This window comes from Physcomitrium patens, chromosome 1 (genome assembly GCF_059467195.1).
Source record: "Physcomitrium patens ecotype Gransden chromosome 1, ASM5946719v1, whole genome shotgun sequence".
Taxonomy (NCBI): Eukaryota; Viridiplantae; Streptophyta; class Bryopsida; order Funariales; family Funariaceae; genus Physcomitrium; species Physcomitrium patens.
Window position 1 is genome coordinate 11,892,021 of NC_143410.1, and position 26,560 is coordinate 11,918,580.

Consider the following 26,560-nt stretch of genomic DNA (forward strand, 5'->3'; position numbering starts at 1 on the left):
TGGTAATTTTTAATGTCCGTTTCTTCTTCCTAGCTCTAGACACCGACGCAGGTAAATTGATTTTCTCTATATTGGAAATTGATAGAGCTATTGGAACTAAATTTGACAGAGCCTATAAAATTGGTTCTTTCAATGGGTAAGATTTTTCTTCCAATTGAGTTGATATTGGTCCCTTGGAATTCACGCCTCTTAGAAGATCTTTCAACAAAAAGGACATTTTTTAAAACTGTGTAGAGAACGGAACAACTCGACATGGAACCGAAGCCTCCATAATTGGTACCTTATTAGGTTGCACAATCAATTTAGGTCTTATACTGAGTAAAGGGCCCATGATAGGACCTGGATTGGATGTCCCTGTAATTGGGTCGAATTGGCCCTTCGCTTCTAAATCACCCAAATATTAAATTAGTCCTTTCCGCTTTTGTTGACTTTTTGTAAGGATAGCTTGGACTACTTCTACCTGATGAATTGGGGAATCTTGAGGACCTTGATTTATCTCCTTTATTTTTTCTTAGCTTTGGATTTGCTGATCTCGATTATTGAAATTGAACAGAGCATTACATTGCTGATATGTATGTCCCAACTGCTTGCAATTTACACATACTGGTGCATAATCATCACTGGCTCTTAGATTAGGACATTCACTGGCATAATGATCAATGTGTTTGCAACGGAAACAAGAAAGTGGTCTTCTTGTACCTCCATCTGGCATATTGGGTGTCTCCACTGATATATATCTACTAGACTTGTTCTATGTAGGGTTAAAAAATGACCCTGGTTGTCCCGTTGGTACGGAGGGTACTTGGTTCGATGATGCTGGTGGAGTATATTGCTGATACCTCTGCTGCTCCTTCCCATAGTTCTGGAGGTTTGATACAGACCCTTGATTAAAATTGGAACTTTAAAAATTATTGAATATTTGATTTTGTTGATTAGATTGATTTCCATTCCATCCATATGTATTTCTCATTTGAATTTGATTGACTTTCCACGAAGTCAGTAGGATCATAGTCTGATTATTGAATTATTATTGCCTTTGTAAATGCCAGCAGTTTTGGGTAGGATGCTTTTCTCCGCAAAATGTACATTGAACACCCGTTTATCTGGGTAATGGATATTTTGTATCAAAATGACTTTGTTCCTTACAATTATTATACCATACATTAGGTCTCATATTAAAAGACTTATGTCATTTCTCCTTATCTTTAATCAAATTTACGCTCAATTCTTCCATCTTCTTTGTTAGATTTAATAACAAGGCTTTATTTGGATCTTTAACAGTCGCATTTGTGAACAATTCCGGTGATGTAAAATAAAGTGTCATTGTTATTGGTGCTATTGCTTGGAGTGGTGTAGCATTAATTGGTTGTTGCAATATAACATTCTTCACATTGGAGGCAGCTATTTTTGGATAATTACCCATCGATACATTTCTCGATGTCGTATTATGTGAAGTCTTGCTTGAGAATGCACTGAGCACCTGGCTGTGGAAGGTAAAAGAAAATTACAACAAAGGTATTAACAATCCAATAGGATTATAGAAAACTTACAATTAAATGTTAACAATCATAATCAAATATTAAGCAAGCTCAATTAAATTTTATTGAAGTTATAAAATAAATACAAGGAAATTCTAAAAAAATATAAAAGAATATTAAAGAAAACTTAGTCAAATCCTAAAAAAAATCTAGTAGAACCTTAAATTCTAACCAAATCCTAATCCTAATCCGACCTTAATCAAATCCTAGATAAACCCTAAATCTTAAATCAAATCTTAATCAAATCTTAATCCCTAACCAAATCCTAGTCCAAATCCTAAATCCTAAACCAAATCCTATCCAAATCCTAAACCCTAAACCAAACCCTAATCCAAACCCTAAATCCTAAATCAAATCCTAAACCCTAAATCAAACCCTAATCAAACCTTAATCCCTAATTAAACCCTAATCCAAATCCTAAATCCTAAATCCTAAATCAAATCCTAATCCAAATCTTAAATCCTAAATCAAACCCTAAATCCTAAATCAAATCCTAATCCAAATCCTAAATCCTAAACCAAATCCTAATCAAACCCTAAACCAAATCCTAATAATTCCTAGAAAAAATTTAAATCTCAATAATTAATGAATAAACCGTTGATCTTAACTAGAAATTTTGCTTACTTCTAAAAAAATAAGTTAAAAACAAGCACAAAAAATTTGATAAGGATCGGAGTTACCAAATTGACGATATTCTCAAAAATGTGCTCGGATATTGGTCGGCCTCCTTCTCCAATCTTAATGCCAATCTTCCAGAGCCAATATCTCTCCTTTGCACCTTTCGATTGATCTCAAAATTCTCATACATATAGAAAAACAAGTCTAATATCTTCTTACATAAGTTTCACTCTAATCCAACTAAAAGATTGCAAGAAATCTCAAAAACCCCCACTGGACCTAAAATTCTACTTTCTAAGTCCCTGATCCACTTAAACCTCAATATCTCTCAATTCAACCGTTAGATCAAGCTCAAATTCATGACACATATTAAACACAACTATAACCATAAACCCACAAAATTTCACTTGTAGATTTATTACAAAACTCTTGAAATCACCCAAAACGTAAACCCTATTTTATTTCATAAAACCCAAGTCATTTGAAACAAACCTTAACTTTGCAAAGCTATTACAAAGTCAATACTTTAAAAAGCTATTACAAAGTCAATATAGATCCAAATCATCCAAAACCAACACCCATAGACACCCTATCCAATCTTCTATCAAACCCCACTCTCCGATCTGCCAAAGAGTCCTTGAGTCGCCATCAGAGTATAGTTTTGTGCCTCAGGGTCTGATTTCGACCTAGGTTCATAACCGGTCCTCTTCGGGTATCAACTTTCGTCTTCTTGAGGTAATTTTTACTAATTTGCACTTCTAACTCCTTCCTACATATGCCTATATCCTTTATTTTTCTAATCTACCTTGTTTTGTCTTATTTATGGCTTTACAAAGTAAATAGAAGCATAATTTGCAAAAAGGCAGCATTAGCACCTTTAATTTTTCTACCCTTTGACTAATATCTATTTTTCCAAGATAATTTGCTATAATATTTTTGAAGTGAGATCCTCAAAACATGATATTTTTTTCATCCTTTCACTTATTATCCATGTTACATCACGACATCCACCTCCCCCTGAACTTGTGCATCCTCCGGTATGCACCAAATAATCCAACTTTGTTTGATTCATACAATATTTTCAATGTCCTCATCCAATTCTTCTTCTTCATATTCGCTATTCAAATCAAAGTCATCTTGTTGGCTTGAAAGATTTATATCTTTGACAAAGTCTTCTATAATTATTTATATTTTCTTTTATTTGAATATCTTAACTCACTTCTATTATCATCATCCTTTAATCCAATATATGCAATTTTATTCAAAAATCTTCCAATCCATTTTCTTGATAAATACCAAAAATCTCTCATCATCTTATAAGAGTACCTCCTTTTCATACCTCCATAGTCTTGCTTTACAATGATACTTTTCAAGATTTTTTTTTTTTTTTTTTTTTTTTTTTTTTCCAATAAAATTTAAATCAAAGGCATCTATATCTTATGAAATGTATCTTCCTTTTTATACCTTCATAGTCTTGCTTTACAATAATCCTTCTCCATAATCTTTTTTTTTTTTTTTTTTTTTTTTTTTTTTTTTTCTTTTGAATAAAACTTAAATCAAAGGCATCTATATCTTGTAAATGTACCTCTCTTTTTATACCTCCATAGTCTTACTTTATAATGGTACTTCTCCATTTATTTTTATTTTTTTTATTTTATTTTTATTTTATTTAATGCTAATATTTCCATTTACTCCACATATGCAAGTAGTTTGCAAATATCCTCCTTTGCACATAACCAAACCATTGTCGAGGTGCAAAATTTGAAATGAAAAGATTGAATTGAAACCTCTTCCACATAGCCACATATATCTTATTTGTATCCTTTTTCTTATTTCTTTGATTCCAAGTCCCATATAAGATGTCCATGTAATCTTTAAATCCATTTTCCATGTCTTTATATTTGAAGATTTTTAGATTTTCAACCCTTGAATTCCATACTTAATGATAAACCTCATCTTTGTCAAAATCCAATTGTATCTCCATTACATGTGCATTATCTATGTAACTTTGACCTTGGTCCAAAAGAAAAGTGCTTACAATTAACTTAATCATTGTCAATGACTTAGCATCCTTATGCTTTGTCCCACAATCTTTATTTGCCACATAATCTTTTATAACATCCTTCATATCTTCTTGAATACATCCTTGTGAAACATCATAATCTTTTGTTGCCTCAAAGCATAGTATAACCTCATAATATTGAAAATTATCATGCTCCTTTGAAATCTCATGCTCTTGAAAAGTCTCATAACTTTCACAATAATCCTTTGTGGTTTCATAATCACATTTAGTATCATAACCTTGTGCAATCTCATAACCCTCTTTATAATAATCATATGAAAACTCATATGTGGTCTCATAGCCATATGCAATTTGACCTTTATCATCATATCCATGCATAATCCCACCACTTTTCACATCATAATATTGTGAATTCATACAATCTTCATGATTATAACCTTCAATGGATCTATAATCTATTTTTTGCAAAGGTTCAACCTTAAATTCTTCAACACAATCCAACGTATTAGGAAAAACATCCTCACCTCCTTCAAATGTAGAAAATACCTTTTTATCACCAAGAGATTTTTCATCCAAATTGCCATCACCAACTTGCACAAACTTATTTAATATAGAATAGCCATAGCTTCCAACCGCATTATCATTAGTTTTCAAATCCTTAATCTTCATATTACCTTCAAATTTTTAGATACCTTGGTCATCTATAGTAATAGTTTGAAAAGAATCTTTCTTCTCTCGTTCACCACCCTTGGTATAAGATCCAATTTCTTTCATCTTTAAAGAATTGGCTTCTCCATTAAAATCCCCTACTTGCTCTTTTCTTTCTCTTTTTTTAAGATTAATTCCTTGCATTGATAAAGATGACATAGAAGCCAAAGTAGAAGATTTCTTACGCCATATTAAAACTTCTTTAGCTTTTGCTTCTTGTTGCCTTGCTAAAACAACCACTACTTCCTTCAACTTCTCCCACCTATTAGTATAATCACTCTCATTAGACTCATCTTCAAGAACCATGAAAACCTCATCTCCCAAGGCATCATCAAGACCATGTAAAAACAAATCTACCTTTAAAGCATCTAATGATCATCTCTCCAAGGATAAGAGTTGATAAAATCTCCTATTAAATTCTTCTAAGAATTCATAAAGATCCATATGCTTGCTTGATTGCAACTCTACCCAATCCAAAAACTTTCGCTTGGTAATTTTATCCTCATTTCCATCAATAAATTCTTTCTTCAAAAGTTCTTGAAATTTTGACCATGTTTCTACACTCCCTCTAAGCAATTTCTTCACTTATTTATAAAATTTAGATTCAATAGCCAAATATAAGCTTGAGATCGTTTTTGCCTTAGGGATTTGGCATGTCTCCATCTCACAAGTATAAACTTGCAAAAACTTAGTGATGTTGCATCCTTCAAACCTCTCAATTTTGTTGATGACTCCTTGCAATGCCTTTGTGATACCTTTTTCAATTGCTTGCATTCTTTGTTGCTCCTCCATGAATATATAGAAAGCCTTAAAAAAATCACTAATATTTGATCCATCCATAATATTCGACCTATCCAAAAGTCTTGATGATACATCTTCCATTTTAATCTACAAGGATAAAAAATGTTCCTTGAAATATTCCAATAAATACCTTATGATACTTCAAAATGCTCCAACATATCTATAAAGCCTTATAATACTCCATGATAATCCAAATATTGCCATTGTAGTTTAAGATAGGCTCCAGAGCTCCAAGAATTCAAAGCTTCAATTCACATATCACCTAAAGCTCTTCTTCCAACTTTCTTGTCTTTCTTTTCCAAAATTCAAATAATCCAAGGAAACCAAATTTCTTCCACCTCAAGCGTTTCATGTCGGGTTCACCAAATATGTTGTATTACGTGAAGTCTTGATTGAGAATGCACCGAGCACCTCGCTGTGGAAGATAAAGAAAATTGCAACAAAAGGTCCTAACAATCCAATAGGATTATAGAAAATTTATAATTAAACGTTAATAATCATAATCAAATATTAAGTAAGGTTAATTAAATTTTATTAAAATTATAAAAGAAACATATAGAAATCCTAAAGAAATATAAAAGAATATTAAAGAAAACTTAGTCAAACCCTAACAAAAATCTAATAGAACCTTAAATTCTAACCAAATCCTAATCCTAATCCAACCTTAATCAAATCCTAGACAAACCCTAAATCTTAAATCAAATCCTAATCAAATCTTAATCCCTAACCAAATCCTAATCCAAATCCTAAATCCTAAATCAAATCCTATCCAAATCCTAAACTCTAAACCAAACCCTAATCCAAACCCTAAATCCTAAATCAAATCCTAAACCCTAAATCAAACCCTAATCAAACCTTAATTCTTAACCAAATCCTAATCCAAATCCTAAATCCTAAATCAAACCCTAAATCCTAAATCAAACCCTAATCCAAATCCTAAATCCTAAACCAAATCCTAATCAAACCCTAAACCAAATCCTAATCAAACCCTAAACCAAATCCTAATAATTCCTAGAAAAAATTTAAATCTCAATAACTAATGAATAAACCGTTGATCTTAACTAAAAATTTTGCTTACTTCTAAAAAAATAAGTTAAAACAAGCACAAAAAATTTGATAAGGATCGGAGTTACCAAATTGACGATATTCTCAAAAATGTGCTCGGATATTGGTCGGCCTCCTTCTCCAATCTTAATGCCAATCTTCCAGAGCCAATATCTCTCCTTTGCACCTTTCGATTGATCTCAAAATTCTCATACATATAGAAAAACAAGTCTAATATCTTCTTACATAAGTTTCACTCTAATCCAACTAAAAGATTGCAAGAAATCTCAAAAACCCCCACTGGACCTAAAATTCTACTTTCTAAGTCCCTGATCCACTTAAACCTCAATATCTCTCAATTCAACCGTTAGATCAAGCTCAAATTCATGACACATATTAAACACAACTATAACCATAAACCCACAAAATTTCACTTGTAGATTTATTACAAAACTCTTGAAATCACCCAAAACGTAAACCCTATTTTATTTCATAAAACCCAAGTCATCTGAAACAAACCTTGACTTTGCAAAGCTATTACAAAGTCAATATAGATCCAAATCATCCAAAACCAACACCCATAGACACCCTATCCAATCTTCTATCAAATCCCACTCTTCAATCTGCCAAAGAGTCCTTGAGTCGCCATCAAAGTGCGGTTTTGTGCCTCAGGGTCTGATTTCGACCTAGGTTCATAACCGGTCCTCTTCGGATATGAAATTTCGTCTTCTTGAGGTAATTTTTACTAATTTGCACTTCTAACTCCTTCCTACATATGTCTATATCCTTTATTTTTCTAATCTACCTTGTTTTGTCTTATTTATGGCTTTACAAAGTAAATAGAAGCATAATTTGTAAAAAGGTAGTATTAGCACCTTTAGTTTTTCTACCCTTTGACTAATATCTATTTTTCCAAGATAATTTGCTATAATATTTTTGAAATGAGATCCTCAAAACATGATATTTTTTTCACCCTTTCACTTATTATCCATGTTACATCATGACATCGATTGTATTTGTTGGCTTCCTGAACTTGGAGGCATCGTCATCTCTATTGTTAACAATTGGTCCTAATGACATTCTTCCCACACCTTTGCTTGTGCCAACAATGCCTCTACCGTAGCTGATCAAGCCTCTTTTACAAACATTTTTAATTTTGATGGATGCAAATTGTTAATTAATATCGACAATATAAACGCATCTGACATTTGATTATTTGACCATTTACGAAGTATATCCGCGATCCGGCTACAATAGGACTCTATGGATTCCTCTATAAACATCTTGCTATTCATAAAACTTTCTCGAAGCCGATCTTCAAATCAAATTGGTCTAAAATGGATTAGGAAGGCATTCCTCAAGGCCTCCCAATTGAGAAATCTACCCACTGGTTGCCGAATATACTATTCAAAAGCTGTATCTTTTAAAGTTGCTGGCAACCATCTCAACCAAATATCTTCAATTCTACCATTATTAGCCACGCAGGCTGTCAAGAATTGAGATATATGGTGATCGGGATCAAAGTCCGACCAACCACTATAAGTAGGTAATGGTGCTATACTTGTAGTTTGGTCTCCTATTGCCCCTATTTGTATTGCAATTGGTACTTTTGGTACTTCTGCTGTCATGTTATAACACGTCTATATGATGAAAATATAAATGAAGAAGATTTATTAATATTTAGTCACCTTGGATTTTAGAAGCGGTAGCTAATTCCAGTGCAAATATTGAGAGGCCAGGTTTAGTCACCCCATTATAGTCAGCCGGGGCATACTCACCTGTAACGAAATGCTCCATTTAATTCTAATAATGAGAGTCAGCAGAAAAGAAAAGGACCAATTCAATGACGGGTGAGCCTGGTTCGAAGAGCCAATTGAATCCAATTTCAAAAGACCTCTAATCCAGGTCCTATTACGGGCCTCTTATCCAATATGAGACCTGACTTGGTCGGGCAACCCAATGTGGTCCGATTATGGGCTTTCAGTAAATGGATCTCTTAAAGGCAAAAATGGTGGGGAGAAAGCTCTGTCGACTATTCCAATTTGGAGAGTCCAAGGCAGAAGAATAGGATCTTCTCAGGGTTAAAGGGGAGGATAGGTTAAGAAATGAAGGGAAGAGAATTAGGGTTTTAAGGGTCGGAGAGCTAGCTTCATATTTCGAAAAGACAGAGAGTTGGATTTTTTTTTTCTTCATAGGGTTTTGAAAAGACTGAGGCAATCGTTGCTGAAAGTCAGTGTTATATTGGTGAACTGGATTTTTTCGTAAGAGAGGAAAGGCTGGTACTCTTGATTGTTGATGAAATGGAAGATACTTCTATGGTTGAAATTCAGAGTTGTCTAGAAGGTTGAATATGCTGAATGCATGCGTGGTTGTGTTAATGTGACTGTACGGATAGAGGATATCTGCCAACAGTTTAAAGAGGTTTTGGAAGTTGGCAAGTTGGGATTTATTTAGGGTTTCTATGATGACTGGGAACCTACTGACAGGAATAAGAGGAATATCGGTGAGCGGCCAAGGGACATCGGTGCAGATTGCAGCATAGCCTCACAATCTGTAAGCAGGGTTGAACTGGAACTACTTGAGCATTCGAAAGGGCTTGCAAAGATACTAGCGATAGATATTTCACAACAAGTTGGAAGGACAGATTGAGGATCACAACTTGCTGAAGCTCATGGTCTAAGATTAAGGTAATTAATGATAAAGATAAAATAAAAAATATAAAATAAATAAAATAAAATAAAAATAACAAAAGAGATTGAAGTTATATAGGGTCTCTAGGCATTTTATATTGGAATTAAGCTTTGATATTGCAATCTGATAAAGATTGTATTTGGATAGTTAAGAACACGATAGACTGCTTGAGTACTAGCGAAATACCATACTACCTCCTACAGTCAGATGCTCGATGCGTTCTCAAGCAAGATAGTATGTAATATGATATTAGTGGTGAATCCAACGTGAAAGGTTGAGGTAAAAGGTATTGAATTTCGTTTGATTTTATTTTTATTTTTATGGAGAACAAAAATAAAAATTTTGAAGGATCTTTGGGAGGAGTTTCTCGTGGGGGTTCTTCTAAAGGACAAGGTATGCACATGGATCCATCTATTGCTAGTATGTTTCGAGCCTTCTCATTATCAATGTAATAACAGTAAAGCAATGATCGAAAAGAAGCTTTGATAACCAAAGCATTGCAAGCAGTGGTCAATAAAATTGATCAATTTGATGGAAGGAATATTTCAAGGTATTTAAGATGTTATGTTTGTGAAATGGAATTAAATCGGGTTTTTGAGAAGAAAATGGTTGAATTATTTGGACTTGCTACGATACTGAAGATAAGAGACCATATTACATTGATTACGGATCGTTATGGGAATTCATGGGAGGTTTTTTCACATGCATTGAAAGACGAATATTTCTTAAAAGATGTTGATTACATTACTAAGAAGCTGTTTCTGGAATGGATTGAACGGCCTAATAAGAATTTGCAAGCAACAGAGCTACTAAGGGAATTTGAGAGGCAGTACTCTCAATTATCAAAGGTAGAAAAATTGACATTGGAGTCGAACAAAGTTGATCTATTTCTTCAAGTTGCTAATGGAGAATTCTAAGTGAAATTGGAACTCCTTTTTGAAGACAAAGAAGAAAATGAAGGATTGACAACAAAGTGGAAGAACGTTGAAGATGCGGTGGGGTTGCTTACAAAAAGAGAAAGGAGGAAGAATAGGAGCAATATTCCGAAAACAGTACAAGCATCTAAAGCTCCAATATGTACAGCACCACCAAGAATGCCTACAGTTCAACCTTCGACATCCTTATCAAAGAAAGCAGATATGGGGATGGAAGAAATTATATGAGGAATGCGAGATCTTCAAATCAAATTGGCAAGACTTGAAGAAAATACTTCTACAAACAATTTGAAGAATGTTTCAAAACAAGGATATGTACAAAGATGCATTTGGTGTAATGATGCTTCACACACTAGGAAAGATTGAAATGAATTTAATAATATGATACGGCAATGAGTTATTTGCTGAAAAGATGGAAAGATAGCATTAAAAGATAGGGAGGATCTTCTTCAAATCAATTTTGGCAAGGAAAGAATGAGAGCATTAGTTCAAGATTACTTAAAAGAGCATGAAATAGCAGCACGAGAAAGTACAAGTTATGGTGCTAGAGTAGATGATGACCTTGGTGGAAGTACGGAAACTAATGAGTTTTGGGCTTCTATCGTTTCTACAATGCAAGAAGGGAAATTACCTCAAGAAGCGTTATTGAGGATTGCAGCTACAATACGAGGTACAACAAGTTGGTAGGATCCTGTTGAGTCTCTTTCAGTTCATGCATATATTGCTAAGAGCCAACATGAAGCTTTAATGGAAGAAAAGAGATGAGAAAATTTTGATGATACGAGAGAAGGAAATTCTTCTAAGAGGCAAACTCGAGGAGACAAGGCTTGGGAGGCAACTTCACAAGAATTGCCTGTAAAGGATACCTCAGCATTATTAGAAGAAAAAACAAAGGAGACAAAAGATAAGGGTAAATTAATTGCTTATAAGCTACTTTCTGATATTGAAGCGGCAACAAATTTGAAAGGGGTGTTGGAAGAACGTATATTAAATGCTAAAGTAGACTTCACATTGAAAGAAGTTTTGGGAATTGCACAGAAGGGGTTTCATGATGTTATCATTGACAGAATCAAGCAAAAGAGGTAATTAATGGACGAAACTGGAATGAGTCATACTATTGATGCAAGAATATATAAAGATGAAGAAGAGGTTGATATTGATTATAAGCAACCAACAAATGAAAATAATGGGTATAATCAACGAGTACGTTTTGAAGATTATAGTGATAAGAAAATGGAAACTTTGAGCCATTATACTCGAAAGCATTGGGCAAGGGCAACTACAGAGGTATTGGTGAAAGTAGGAGATATAGAAGAACCAATTGTTGCTTTAGTCGATCATGGTTCTGAAATAAATCTTATGTCTAAAGATCTTTATAAGAAGCAAAAATAGCCAATTCATATGGAACATGGATGGGTAATACGAGCAGCTAATAACACACGGGGAAAATTATATGGAGCTTGTCCAGATATCAAAATTTGAATTGGGGATGTTGCGACGGAGCAATATTTCTTTGTTCAAGATACAACGTCTTATCCATTGATTTTAGGACAACCTTATATTACGGTGTCGTATTACTTACTTTCCTGCTCGAGAACGCATTGGGCGTCTGGCTGTAGAAGGTAGTATGGAGATTCGCTAATATTCAAGCAATCTATCGGTTTTTGACTGTTGGAATATAAACAATTACAAGAATTTATCGTAAATCTATACGGATGTCCTTCGACTGCTCGCCGAAATTCTTTTTGCCCCAGTCGGTAGGTCTCTAGACGTTACAGAGAACCCCGAACAACCCAATCTACTAATCTTCGATATCGCTTTATACTCACGACCTTGTATCCACTGACTGTCTTGTTAGATTAAACCAAAAATTTTCATTCACTCCGCATACTCAATCCTATAGACATCCTTTTAATTCTTCAATCATAGACGTAACTTTGATTTCACAAAACAGTCAAGAGTAATCACACCCACTTCATTAAAACCCCAATTCACCAGTACAATACATCGACCTTTCAGCATTGATTGCTAGAAGTCTTTCCAAAACCCTATGAAGAAAAAAAAATCTTAATTCTCTATCTTTTTTTTCTCCCTCGAAGCATGAAGCTAGCTCTCCGATCCTTTCATTTCTTAACCTATCCTCTCCTTTAATCCTAATTCTCCCCTCTTTCAAATCCTAGCCTCTGAATTTCTTCAATCTTCCGTCTTGGATCCGGAATTGGCTCCGTCGTCAAAGATTTCTCCTCCATTTTTTGCCTTTTAAAAGGTTCTTTTTTTAAAAACAACGTTCCTTGAAATGGTACAGAGAACAGGATAGCTTGAAACGGAATCGAAACTCCCATAATTGGGACTATATTGAGTCGCCCGACCAATTCAGTTCTCATATTGGCTAAGAGGCCCGTAGTAAGACCTGGATGTTCCCGTAATTGGGTCAAATTGATCCTTCGTGTCAGGCTCGCTCAGACATCAATTTAGTCCTTTCGATTCTGTTGACTCCCACTATTGGACTCGAACGGAGCATTTCATTACTGGTAAGTATGCCCTGACCGACTGTGACGGGGTGTTTGAACTGGCCCCTGAATATTGGCACTGGAATCGGTCGTTGCTCTCAATATTCGAGGTAACTGAACATTAATAAAAGTCCCCTTTCTTTATATTTTTATGGTATACTCGTGTTACAACACGACATCCTCCCCCTCTGAACCTGTGCATCCTCCGGTATGCACCAATTTACCCAATTGCTGTTTGATTTATAATATATTCTCTACGTCTTTGTCCAATTCATCTTCATCACCTTCATTATCCAAATGACTTTCATCTTCTTACTACGGTGTCGTGTTGTAACACGAGTATACAGTGAAAATAAAAAGAAAGGGGAATTTTATTAATATTCAGTTACCTCGAATATTGGGAGCATCGACCAACTCCAGTACAAATACTGAGTGGTCAGGTTCAGTGACTCCGTTACAGTCAGCCGGGGCATACTGGAATGCCCCATTCGATTCCAATAACGGCAGTCAGCAGGAAGAGAAGGACCAATTCATACGACGGGTTCGAGGAGCCAATTGGATCCAATTTCGATAATCCAATCCGGGTCCTCTTACCCAATATGAGACCTGTATTGGTGGGGCAACCCAATGCAGTCTAGTTACGAGAAATCCAGGTCTTACTACAGGTCTTAGCCAATCTGACGCGAGGACCAATTTGACCCAGTTACGGGAAATCCAGGTCTTACTACGGGTCTTAGCCAATCTGACGCGAGGACCAATTTGACCCAATTACGGGAACATCCAGGTTACTACGGGTATCTTTCCCAATATAGGACCTGAATTGGTCGGGCGACTCAATGTGGTCCCGATTACGGGGTTCGATTCTGTTTCAGGCTGTCCTGTTCTCTGTGCCATCTCAGGGAACGTTGTTTTCGGTAAATGGATTTCTTAAAGGTAAAAACGGAGGAGAAAGCTTGGCGGCGAGAGCCAATTTCGAATCCAAGTTGAGGTGAGAGCCAATTTCGGATCTAAGCTTGAGGTGGGAGCCAATTCCGGATCTAAGACGGAAGATTGAAGAAATTCAGAGGATAAGGTTAGGGGGGATATAGTTTTGAAGTGGTGTGGGTTTTTTTTTTTTTTTTTTTTTTTTTTTTTTTTTTTTTTTTTTTTGAAGGGGAAATCGGGGGGGGGGGGGGGGAAGCGAGTTTTTCAAGCTTTTGCAAGGTTACCTGTTCGGTTTTTTTTCATTGGAGGTTTTTTTTTGAAGATCAAGGGAATTAGAGAGAGGAGCTTCATGCTTCGGGTCGGGGAAGGAAAGACATAGAATTTGGATTTTTCTTCTTCGTAGAGTTTTGGGAAGACTGAGGCAATCGCTGCTGAAGTCAATGTTGTAATGGTGAATCGGGATTTTTAAATGAAGTGGGTTTGAATACTCTTGACTGTTTTGTGAAATCGAGTTACGTCTGTGATTGAAGGATTAAAAGGGTGTCTATAGGATTGAGTATGCGGAGTGAATGAAATTTACTGGGTTAATCTAACAAGACAGTCAGTGGATACGAGATCGTAAGTACAAAGCAGTATTGAAGGTTAACAGTTTGGGTTGTACGGGGTTCTCTGTAACGTCAAGAGATCTACCGGCTGGGGCAAAAAGGACTTCGACAAGCAGTCGAAGAGCACCCGTATAGATTTACGGTACATTGTTGCAGTCGTTTATATTCCAGGAGTCAAAAACTGATAGACTGCTTGACTATCGGCGAATCTCCATACTACCTTCTACAGCCAGACGCCCGACGCGTTCTCGAGGAGGAAAGCACGTAATACGACAACGGAATCTCTATACCTTCATTAAGGTCTTCCATATTGATCTCTGTATGTCTTCATTTAAATATTTTTACTCGCTTCCCTACAAACGCCTTAGCAAATTCATCCACAATAGGTCCAATTCGTACATTCCTGATAGTTACTGTATTCACCAGTTGCATATCTTGAATAAAACATAGTGACCCATTCTTCTTAGGTACTGTAAACCATCGACTAGAATACGACGTAAAATGAGGGTTCTAATATTTTTATCTTCATCTTTTCTTTTAATAGTTCCATCAATTTAGGTAAATGTGCCCTCGATATCGGAATCGGTCTTAGATTCCAAGGTACATGCGGTACAGTGAAGATAACCATAGCTGTTATAATATTCGGATCCACACATCCAATTTCATAAGATTCGAAGGCAAATAATCTACCTTGTTTAGCCAACATCTTTTTGAAGCAAGTAATTTCCTCCGGTAATAAAGAACCAACAGAACCAATCTTCAATTCTTCAAAAGTCTCTTTAATAAACTGATGTCCAATTCTCATTGGATCTCTTAAATTTGCCTCTTTTGATGCTTCTCCCATTTGTTCCTTAGAATCTTCTGGTAATGATCCGGCAACAGGCTTTACCTTCTTATCTGCCATTTTATATCTCGTCTCTACAGTGACTTCTGATGCTTGAAAAGATTCAAGTATGGTATAAACCTCTCTTGAATGAATCTCAACAATTTTATCATTATCCCCTAACCCAATAGATGTAATCAATTCCAATGAATCTTCCAGTCCATTTTCTTCATAAACACCTAAAATCCTCTCATCATCTTGCAATGTATCTAACTTGCGTAATTCTCCTTCAATATTGTATAATCTTTTCTTTTCTTTTCTTTTAAAATCATCAACTTTCTTATACATAATATTTCCATTCTCCAAAATATCAATAAAACTCGCATCAAAGGCACCTTCATTTCGCGAGAGTACCTCCTCTTTTGTACCTCCATAATCTCGCTTTACAATGGTACCTCCCCAAAATCCTTAAATCCTTCAACAATCTTTGGCAATGGTTTCTCCCTCAACCTATGTTGATTCTATTCATGGTTAGGAGGTACTGTTAGAAATTGTACAACTTTCCTCCCATCTTCGCTCCGTACCCTTGCATAAGCGGAACCATCGTCAAGTACTTTTGTTTCCATCCGTGTTGCCGTGATATAAGGTTGTCCTAAAATCAACGGATAAGACGTTGTATCCTGAACAAAGAAATGTTGCTCCGTCGCAACATCCCCAATCCGAATTTTGACATCTGGACAAGCTCCATATAATTCGCCCCGTGTGTTATTAGTTGCTCGAATTACTCATCCATGTTCCATATCAATTGGCCATTTTTGCTTCTTATAAAGATCTTTAGACATGGGATTTATTTCAGAACCATGGTCGACCAAAGCAACAATTGGTTCTTCTATATCTCCTACTTTCACCAATACCTCTGTAGTTGCCCTTGCCCAATGCTTTCGAGTATAATGGCTCAAAGTTCCCATTTCCTTGTCACTAGAATCTTCGAAACGTACTCGTTGATTATACCCATTATTTTCATTTGTTGGTTGCTTATAATCAATATCAACTTCTTCTTCATCTTTATATATTCTTGCATCAATAGCATGACTCATTCCAGTTTCGTCCATTAATTACCTCTTTTGCTTGATTCTGTCAATGATAACATTATGAAACCCCTTCTGTGCAATTCCCAAAACTTCTTTCAATGTGAAGTCTACTTTAGCATTTAATATACATTCTTTCAACACTCCTTTCAAATTTGTTGCCGCTTCAATGTCAGAAAGTAGCTTACAAGCAATTAATTTACCCTTATCTTTTGTCTCCTTTGTTTTTTCTTCTAATAATGCTGAGGTATCCTTTACAGGCAATTCTTGTGAAGCTGCCTCCCAAGCCTTGTCTCCTCGAGTTTGCCTCTTAGAAGAATTTCCTTCTCTCGTATCATCAAAATTTCCTCGTCTCTTTTCTTCCATTAAAGCTTCATGTTGGCTCTTAGTAATATATGTATGAACTGAAAGAGACTCAACAGGATCCTACCAACTTGTTGTACCTCGTATTGTAGCTGCAGTCCTCAATAACGCTTCTTGAGGTAATTTCCCTTCTTGCATTGTAGAAACGACAGAAGCCCAAAACTCATTAGTTTCCGTACTTCCACCAAGGTCATCATCTACTCTAGCACCATAACTTGCACTTTCTCGTGCTGCTATTTCATGCTCTTTTAAGTAATCTTGAACTAATGCTCTCATTCTTTCCTTGCCAAAATTGATTTGAAGAAGATCCTCCCTATCTTTTAATGCTATCTTTCCATCTTTTCAGCAAATAACTCATTGCCGTATCATATTATTAAATTCATTTCAATCTTTCCTAGTGTGTGAAGCATCATCACACCAAATGCATCTTTGTACATATCCTTGTTTTGAAACATTCTTCAAATTGTTTGTAGAAGTATTTTCTTGAAGTCTTGCCAATTTGATTTGAAGATCTCGCATTCCTCATATAATTTCTTCCATCTCTATATCTGCTTTCTTTGATAAGGATGTCGAAGGTTGAACTGTAGGCATTGTTGGTGGTATTGTACGTATTGGAGCTTTAGGTGCTTGTACTGTTTTCGGAATATTGTTCCTATCCTTCCTCCTTTCTCTTTTTGTAAGCAACTCCACCACATCTTCAATGTTCTTCCACTTTGATGTCAATCCTTCATCTTCTTTTTTATCTTCAAGAAGGAGTTCCAATTTCACTTAGAATTCTCCATTAGCAACTTGAAGAAATAGATCAACTTTGTTCGACTCCAATGTCAATTTTTCTACCTTTGATAATTGAGAGTACTGCCTCTCAAATTCCCTTAGTAGCTCTGTTGCTTGCAAATTCTTATTAGGCCGTTCAATCCATTCCAGAAACAGCTTCTTAGTAATGTAATCAACATCTTTTAAGAAATATTCGTCTTTCAATGCATGTGAAAAAACCTCCCATGAATTCCCATAACGATCCGTAATCAATGTAATATGGTCTCTTATCTTCGGTATCATAGCAAGTCCAAATAATTCAACCATTTTCTTCTCAAAAACCCGATTTAATTCCATTTCACAAACATAACATCTTAAATACCTTGAAATATTCCTTCCATCAAATTGATCAATTTTATTGACCACTGCTTGCAATGCTTTGGTTATCAAAGCTTCTTTTCGATCATTGCTTTACTGTTATTACATTGATAATGAGAAGGCTCGAAACATACTAGCAATAGATGGATCCATGTGCATACCTTGTCCTTTAGAAGAACCCCCACGAGAAACTCCTCCCAAAGATCCTTCAAAATTTTTATTTTTGTTCTCCATAAAAATAAAAATAAAATCAAACGAAATTCAATACCTTCTACCTCAAGCTTTCACGTCGGGTTCACCACTTATGTTGTATTATGTGCTTTCCTGCTCGAGAATGCCCCGGGCGTCTGACTGTAGAAGGTAGTATGGAAATTCGCTAATATTCAAGCAATATATTGGTTTTGGACTGTTGGAATATAAATAATTACAAAAATATACCCTAAATCTATACGGATGTCCTTCGACTGTTCACCGAAATCCTTTATGTCTCAGTCGGTAGGCCTCTAGACGTTACAGAGAATCCCGAACAAACCGATCTACTAATCTCCGATACTGCTTTATACTCACGACCTTGTATCTACTGACTATCTTGTTAGATTAACCCAAAAATTTTCATTCACTTCGCATGCTGAATTCTATAGACACCCTTTTAATTCTTCAATCACAGACGTAACTTTGATTTCACAAAACAGTCAAGAGTAATCACACCCACTTCATTAAAATCCCAATTCACCAGTACAACATATCGACCTTTCAGCATTGATTGCCAGAAGTCTTCCCAAAACCCTATGAAGAAAAAAAAATCCTAATTCTCTGTCTTTTTTTTCTCCCTCGAAGCATGAAGCTAGCTCTTCGATCCTTTCATTTCTTAACCTATCCTCTCCTTTAATCCTAATTCTCCCCTCTTTCAAATCCTAGCCTCTGAATTTCTTCAATTTTCCGTCTTGGATCCAAAATTGGCTCCGCCGTCAAAGCTTTTTCCTCTGTTTTTTGCCTTTTAAAAGGTTCTTTTTCCAGAAACAACGTTCCCTGAAATAGCACAAAGAATAGGATAGCCTGAAACGGAATCGAAACTCCCGTAATTGGGACTACATTGAGTCGTCCGACCAATTCAGGTCTCATATTGGCTAAGAGGCCCGTAATAAGACCTGGATGTTCCCGTAATTGGGTCAAATTGGTCCTTCGTATCAGGCTTGCTCAATCATCAATTTAGTCCTTTCGATTCTGTTGACTCCCACTATTGGACTTAAACAGAGCATTTTGTTACTGGTAAGTATGCCTTGACCGACACTGACGGAGTGTCTGAACTGGCCCCTGAATATTGGCACTAGAATCGGTTGTTGCTTCCAATATTCGATGTAATTGAACATTAATAAAAGTCCCCTTTCTTTATATTTTCACGGTATACTTGTGTTACAATACAACAACGGCAAGATGGATGGAAACAAAAGTACTTGACGATGGTTCTACTTATGCAAGGGTACATAGGGAAGATGGGAGGAAAGCTATACAATTTCTAACAGTACCTCCTAACCATGAACGGAATCGAGATAGGTTGAGGGAGAAACCATTGCCAAAGATTGTTGAAGGATTTAAGGATTTTGGAGAAGTACCACTATAAAGTGAGATTATGGAGGTACAAAAGAGGAGGTACTCTCGCGAGATGAAGGTGACTTTGATGCGAGTTTTATTGGTATTTTGGAGAATGGAAACATTATGTATAAGAAAGTTGATGATTTTAAAAGAAAAGAAAAGAAAAGATTATATAATATTAAAGGAGAATTATGCAAGTTAGGTACATTGCAAGATGATGAGAGGATTTTAGGTGTTTATGAAGAAAATGGACTAGAAGATTCATTGGAATTGATTACATCTATTGGATTAGGGGATAATGATAAAATTGTTGAGATTCATTCAAGAGAGGTTTATACCATACTTGAATCTTTTCAAGCACTAGAAGTCACTGTAGAGATGAAATATAAAACGACAGATAAGAAGGTAAAGCCTATTACTGGACCATTACCAGAAGATTTTAAGGAACAAATGGGAGAAGCATCAAAAGAAGCAAGTTTAAGAGGTCCAATGAGTATTGGACATCAGTTTACTAAAGAGACTTTTGAAGAATTGAAGATTGGTTCTGATGGTTCTTTATTGCCGAAGGAAATTACTTGCTTCAAAAAGATGTTGGCTAAACAAGGTAGATCATTTGCCTTCAAATCTTATGAAATTGGGTGTGTGGATCTAAATATTATAACACCTATGGTTATCTTCACTGTACCGCATGTACCTTGGAATCTAAGACCAATTCCGATACCGAGGACATATTTACCTAAATTGGTGGAACTATTAAAAGAAAAGATAAAGATGAAAATATTGGAACCCTCATTTGCACCATATTCTAGTCGATGGTTTACGGTACCTAAGAAGAATGGATCACTACGGTTTATTCAAGATATGTAACCAGTGAATGCAGTAACTATCAGGAATGCAGAAATTGGACCTATTGTAGATGAATTTACTGAGGCGTTTACAGGAAGGGCGATCTATTCAATGGGTGACTTATATTCAGGTTATGATCAATTTCAACTTACCGAAGGAAGTAGAGATATGACAACGATGAGGACACCACTTGGATTGGTTAGAATGTGCACTCTTCCTCAAGGCGCAACCAACTCAGTTACACATATGATGAATGGGATGAATAAGGTATTGAGAGATTTTACTCCAGAAAAGACTATGCCTTTTTTGGATGATGTTCCTATAAAAGGGTGCAGAGAAGGAGACAAGGATGAAACTTTAGATAAGAGGGGGTGTCACAAATATGTTGTTGATCATATACAAGATTGTGAAAAGATTTTAACTCGGCATGGAGAAGTTCATCTTACATTATCGGGTATGAAGTCCGTATTTGGAGTACAAGAGGTTGTGATTGTTAGATATTTATGTGGATCTTACGGAAGAAAACCAGATCCGACTAAAGTTGATGCAATTGGAAGGATGAAAGAGGATTGTGATTCTTTAACAGAGGTTCGCAGGTTTTTAGGTGCATGTGTATTTTATCGCATCTGGATCCCTCATTATGCTCACATAGCGGATCCATTATATGAACTGTTATGCAAGGGCTACTGATTTAAATGGGAAGAAAGGCATATTCAGACAATACAAAGATTGAAGAAATTATTGATGTCATCTCCAATATTGAGGAAGGTTGATTATAAGTGCAATAAACCAGTGATTCTTACTATGGACACTAGTCCAATTGCCATTGGATGGATTGTGGATCAAGATGATTCAAGTGGAAATAGATTTGCAGTTCGATTTGGAGCTAAGATTTTGATTTTGAAGTATTCGTCAGCGTGCATATTTGCAAGTCAAAAGAAAACTTTGGAGAGTTGTTTTGGCTATGAAAGCTGAAAAGGATTATTTGATTGGGGCAGTAGTAGTAATTCAAACAGATTGCTTGCCATTGCTTGGAATGATTATTAACTGTTCGACACCAGATATTGCAATGTTGAGATGGATTGCTTATATTAAGTCACTAAATCCAGAATTTAAGCATGTTACTGGGAAGGACAATTTAGTAGCAGACATGCTATCTCGAGCAAGATACGAGAGGGAGGACGAAATGGTTGAAGACATTGATGATGTCGGATTGAAATTCTATTCAATATCAAATCTCAACAGAGAAGATAAGCTATTTCTTGAAGAATCTTATGAAAGAGAATTATTGGATATTAATCATTACTTGAATACCTTGACTAAGCAGGGGAATTGGTCTACAAAAAAATTCAAACAAATAAGAAAAAAAGCATATGGATTTTTGCTTCGAGATGGATTCTTATGGAAGAGACCGAAGAAAGGAATTGGGATGCTACAACGAGTGATAGGCAAAAGGAAGAAAAACTAAAATTATTAAAGGAGTTTCATGATAGTTTATGGACAAGGCATAGAGGAATCTGGGCTACTTTTGCTAAACTCAAGGAACGATATTGGTAGAAAAATATGTATCGAGATGTGCTCTCATTTGTAGAGTCATGTGAAATCTGTCAATCGTATTCTAATATCCGACATCGAGATGGTCTTCATCCTACATATCCTCTGGCTATTCATTTTAAATGGATTGTTGATTTGGTTATTATGCCAGTTGGGTTATGACAGATGAGATATTTGGTCTTAGCTCGTGAAGATTTATCAAATCAAGTAGAAGGAAGAGCATTGAGGACAAAATCTACAGAGGGGATTTGTAGGTTTTTGCTTGAAGATGTCATTTGCCGCTACATATGTATAGGAAAAATCACTGCAGATCGTGGAGAATTAAATGCACAAGAAGCTCGTAAGTTCTTTGAAAGATATGGAGTTAAACTATCACTGACTACTGCTTATAATCCGGAAGGGAATGCAAAAAGGGAACGTAGTCACCCACCGATTGTGAAAGCATTAGTTAAAACTTGTAATGGAAAAGTTAGGGAGTGGCCACATCTTTTGTCATTTACATTATGGGTTGATCGAACAACACATAGTTCGGTGACAGAATATATGCCAGTAGAACTTATGACAGGTCAAAAATCAATTATGCCAATTGAAAAAAGGATAATTACTTAGAGTATGCTACTATGGGAAGATGGATTGACAAGAGAAGAACTTCTGGCTATTAGGATTTGACAACTGGAGCAAAGATCGAAAGATGTGCAGATAGCATTGGAAAGGTTAAAAAGAGCAAGGTTACAAAACAAGTTGCGATTCGATAAGCAACATCGATTGATACCTAAAGCAATTGAAGAAGATGATTGGGTACTTATTTATGATAGTAGTCTGGACAACCAATATAGCACTTTACGGAAGTTTTCAAAACATTAGTTTGGACTGTATGTGGTAACAACTATTCATGATAATGTGACTTATTCATTGCGGGAGTTAGATGGCATAAGGTTAAAAATACCAATTGTACAAAAGAGAATGAAATTGTTTAAATAAAGATATGCAAAAATAAATATAGAAGACCTTAATGAAGACATAGATATTCCGTAGTGGGAAGATGAAATTGATTTGGATAGCAGAGACGGTGGAAATGGACTAAACAAAGATTTAGAGAACATATTATGAATCAAATGGCAACTAGGTTAATTGGTGCATACCAAAGGATGCACAAGTTCAGAGGGGGTGGATGTCGTGTTGTAACACGTCTATATGGTGAAAATATAAATGAAGAAGATTTATTAATATTTAGTTACCTTGGGTGTTAGAAGCGGTCGCCAATTCTAGTGCAAATACTGAGAGGCCGCGTTCAGTCACCCCGTTATAGTCAACCGGGGCATACTCACCAGTAACGAAATGCTCCATTTGATTCCAATAATGGGAGTCAACAGAAAAGAAAAGGACCAATTCAACGACGGGTGAGCTTGGTTCGAAGAGCCAATTGAATCCAATTTTAGAAGACCTCTAATCCAGATTCTATTACGGGCTTCTTATCCAGTATGAGATCTGACTTGGTCGAGCAACCCAATGTGGTCTGATTACGGGCTTCGATTTTGTTTTAGGATTGTTCCGTTCTTTGTACCGTTCTGAGAACGTCCTTTCGGTAAAAGGATCTCTTAAAGGCGAAAATGGGGGGGGAGAAAGCTCTGTCGATTGTTCCAATTCGGGGAGTCCAAGGCAGAAGAATAGGATCTTCTCAGGGTTAAAGGCAAAGATAGGTTAAGAAATGAAGGGAAGAGAATTAGGATTTTAAGGATCGGAGAGCTAGCTTCATGCTTCGAAAAGATAGAGAATTGGGATTTTTTTTCGTTATAGGGTTTTGGAAAGACTGAGGCAATCGTTGCTGAAAGTCAGTGTTGTATTGGTGAACTGGATTTTTCCGTAAGAGAGGAAAGGTTGGTATTCTTAATTATTGATGGAATGGAAGATACTTCTATGGTTTAAATTCAGAGTTGTCTAGAAGGTTGAGTATGCTGAATGCATGCGTGGTTGTGTTAATCTGGCTGTACGGATAGAGGATATCTGCCAACAGTTTAAAGAGGTTTTGGAAGTTGGCAAGTTGGGATTTTTTTAGGGTTTCTATGATGCCTGGGGACCTACCGACAGAAATAAGAGGAATATCGGTGAGTGGCCAAGGGACATCGGTGCAGATTGCAGCATAGCCTCACAATCTGTAAGCAGGGTTGAACTGGAACTTCTTGAGCATTCAAAAGGGCTTGCAAAGATACTAGCGATAGATATTTCACAACAAGTTGGAAGGACAGATTGAGGATCACAACTTGCCGAAGTTCACGGTCTAAGATTAAGGTAATTAATGATAAAGATAAAATAAAAAATATAAAATAAATAAAATAAAATAAAAATAACAAAAGAGATTGAAGTTATATAGGGTCTCTAGGCGTTTTATATTGGAATTAAGCTTTGACATTGCAATCTGATAAAGATTATATTTGGATAGTCAAGAACACGATAGACTGCTTGAGTACTAGCGAAATACCATTCTACCTCCTACAGCCAGATATTCGATGCGTTCTCAAGCAAGATAGCACGTAATACGACACCACGGCCATTGGTGTTATCACTGGTCTCCTTACTATTTGAATTTAAATTTTTCTTCAACCTATAATTCTTTTTTGTCGTTCCCATAGGATATTTCTTATGCGTAATCGCTCTTGTCTTTCTTTTGCTTATCGATTAATTCTTTGATAATCCTCCCCTTTATGATTATCACTCATAATCTTTCATTCTTTCCATACAATCAATTTCTAACATTCCATATTGTTATCATTTTTCCGGCAACAGTGCCAAAATATTGTTCTCGTTGTGTTCAAGCTTCAATATACCAAAGCAATTGAACTAATAGAGGTGGCTTCGAACACGGAGAAAGATAAGTTATATGAATTAGATCTTTTAGTGTCACAATTGACTGTATTCTGGCTGTCTGAAATCAATTATCAAACTACAAAATATCGAGGCTTACTACTTCCATCTTAATTCAATCCATAATCCATTCTTCGATTATCAATTCAATAATACTTCTTTCAATCACAATTCTTCATAAATAAATAATAAAAGTAAAGAAAAAAAAGAGGTAGCACGAAGCGTACCCCGGCTCTTGACTCTCGACTTACGACTCTCACAGTCTGACTCTCGGCTTACGACTCTCACAAGCTGGTCCTGATCTCTCTTTCCTCAACCTATTTATCCTACCAAAAAGATGATCTGTTGGCCAATGGTTTCCAAAGGTTATGATCCTTTGAATTCGTAACCATTTATTCCACTAATAACCTACTATTACCAGCTAAACTACCTAATCATAAGTTTAATTCTCAAGGTTGTGAATAACCAACCAGTAACTTATCACAAAATTTATTTATCTATTCTACATAAGTCAAAGCATGTGTCTTACAAAGTCAACACATATTGGAGATCTTATAGAACATTGCCATGTAGTCCCTAGTTAGATAGTATATATAGAGATAAGAGTGAAGCCCTCTTCACTCTTGTCAACTCCTTTTTTGCTTCTAGTCTAGTTTCAAGGGTCTCTAGTTTTCTTATTTTTTGGCAATAGCCATTTCAATTTCTTTCTTAATATACATATTGAATTATTTCTATTTTTTCATCTTTCTTTGAGAAAAGTCTTACTTGTTTATTTGTCTTTATCAAGTTCTTATTCTTGACAGATTGACAAGAGTATACTTACAATATCAGAGCTTTGTCTAATCTTGATTAAGCGTGGATTACTCCTTTCTCTTCATAAGACATAAGCGTATTAGAAGTTGTGGATTACCTTCTTCTAAATTGATATTGTCCTTAGTATTTTCTTTATTCTCAAGTCCTCTCTTCTATTTGTCTTGAGTGATATTAGACATATTCTCTTCTCTAAGTGTTATCATGGCAGAACTTGCTGAAATGAAGAAAGTAATGGCACAAATGCAAGAACAATTGAAGAAATTAATGCTTGCAATACATCAACTCAATTTACCACCATAAAGAGCAACAAGATTGGCAAGAAGTGAAGATATAGAAATGATTGGAGCTACTTCAATATCTGTATCAAATCATATTCCTTTTCCTATGGTGGAATGCCTTTCCAGTGTTAGAGAACTAAGAATTGCTCTACCCAAGAAGTTTGATGGCACTAGATCAAAGTTTAGAAGATTTATCAATGAAGTAAAACTTATGATTGAACTTCAATTCCAAAGCTATTCAACTCCAGGATCGCAAGTTAGATTCGTTGGTATGCTTCTTTCAGGTTTAGTATTATTATGGTTTTCATCTTTTTTTGAATGACGAGATCCAATATTGGATAATCTAGAAATTTTTTTGGTAGAGTTTCGATCTATGTATGGAGAACACGATGCAATTTATGTTGCAACCAATAAGATTCATATTTTACGACAAGGCAATCGATCAATAATATTGTATGCTTCACAATTTTGAAAACTTACAACTCATATCAAGTGGGATGATGCTACACTCACTAGCCAATTTCTCTACGGATTATAATATGAGGTAAAAAAATTAATACTCAACTTACTTTATTCTCAAACATTGAGTCAAGCAATCGACTTTGCTGTGAAGTATGACAATTGTCTTTTTAAATTTCGATCTAAGAACTATACAAGTGGACTTCAATATTACTATAATTAAATGGCAACACCAACATTTGTTCAGCACATACATTTAGAAGTAGAGGATATGTAAATTGATGTGGTACGTTTCAAATATCTCAGTGAGTAAGAAAAGACTCATCATTGTTGGGAAGGATTGTGCTTATATT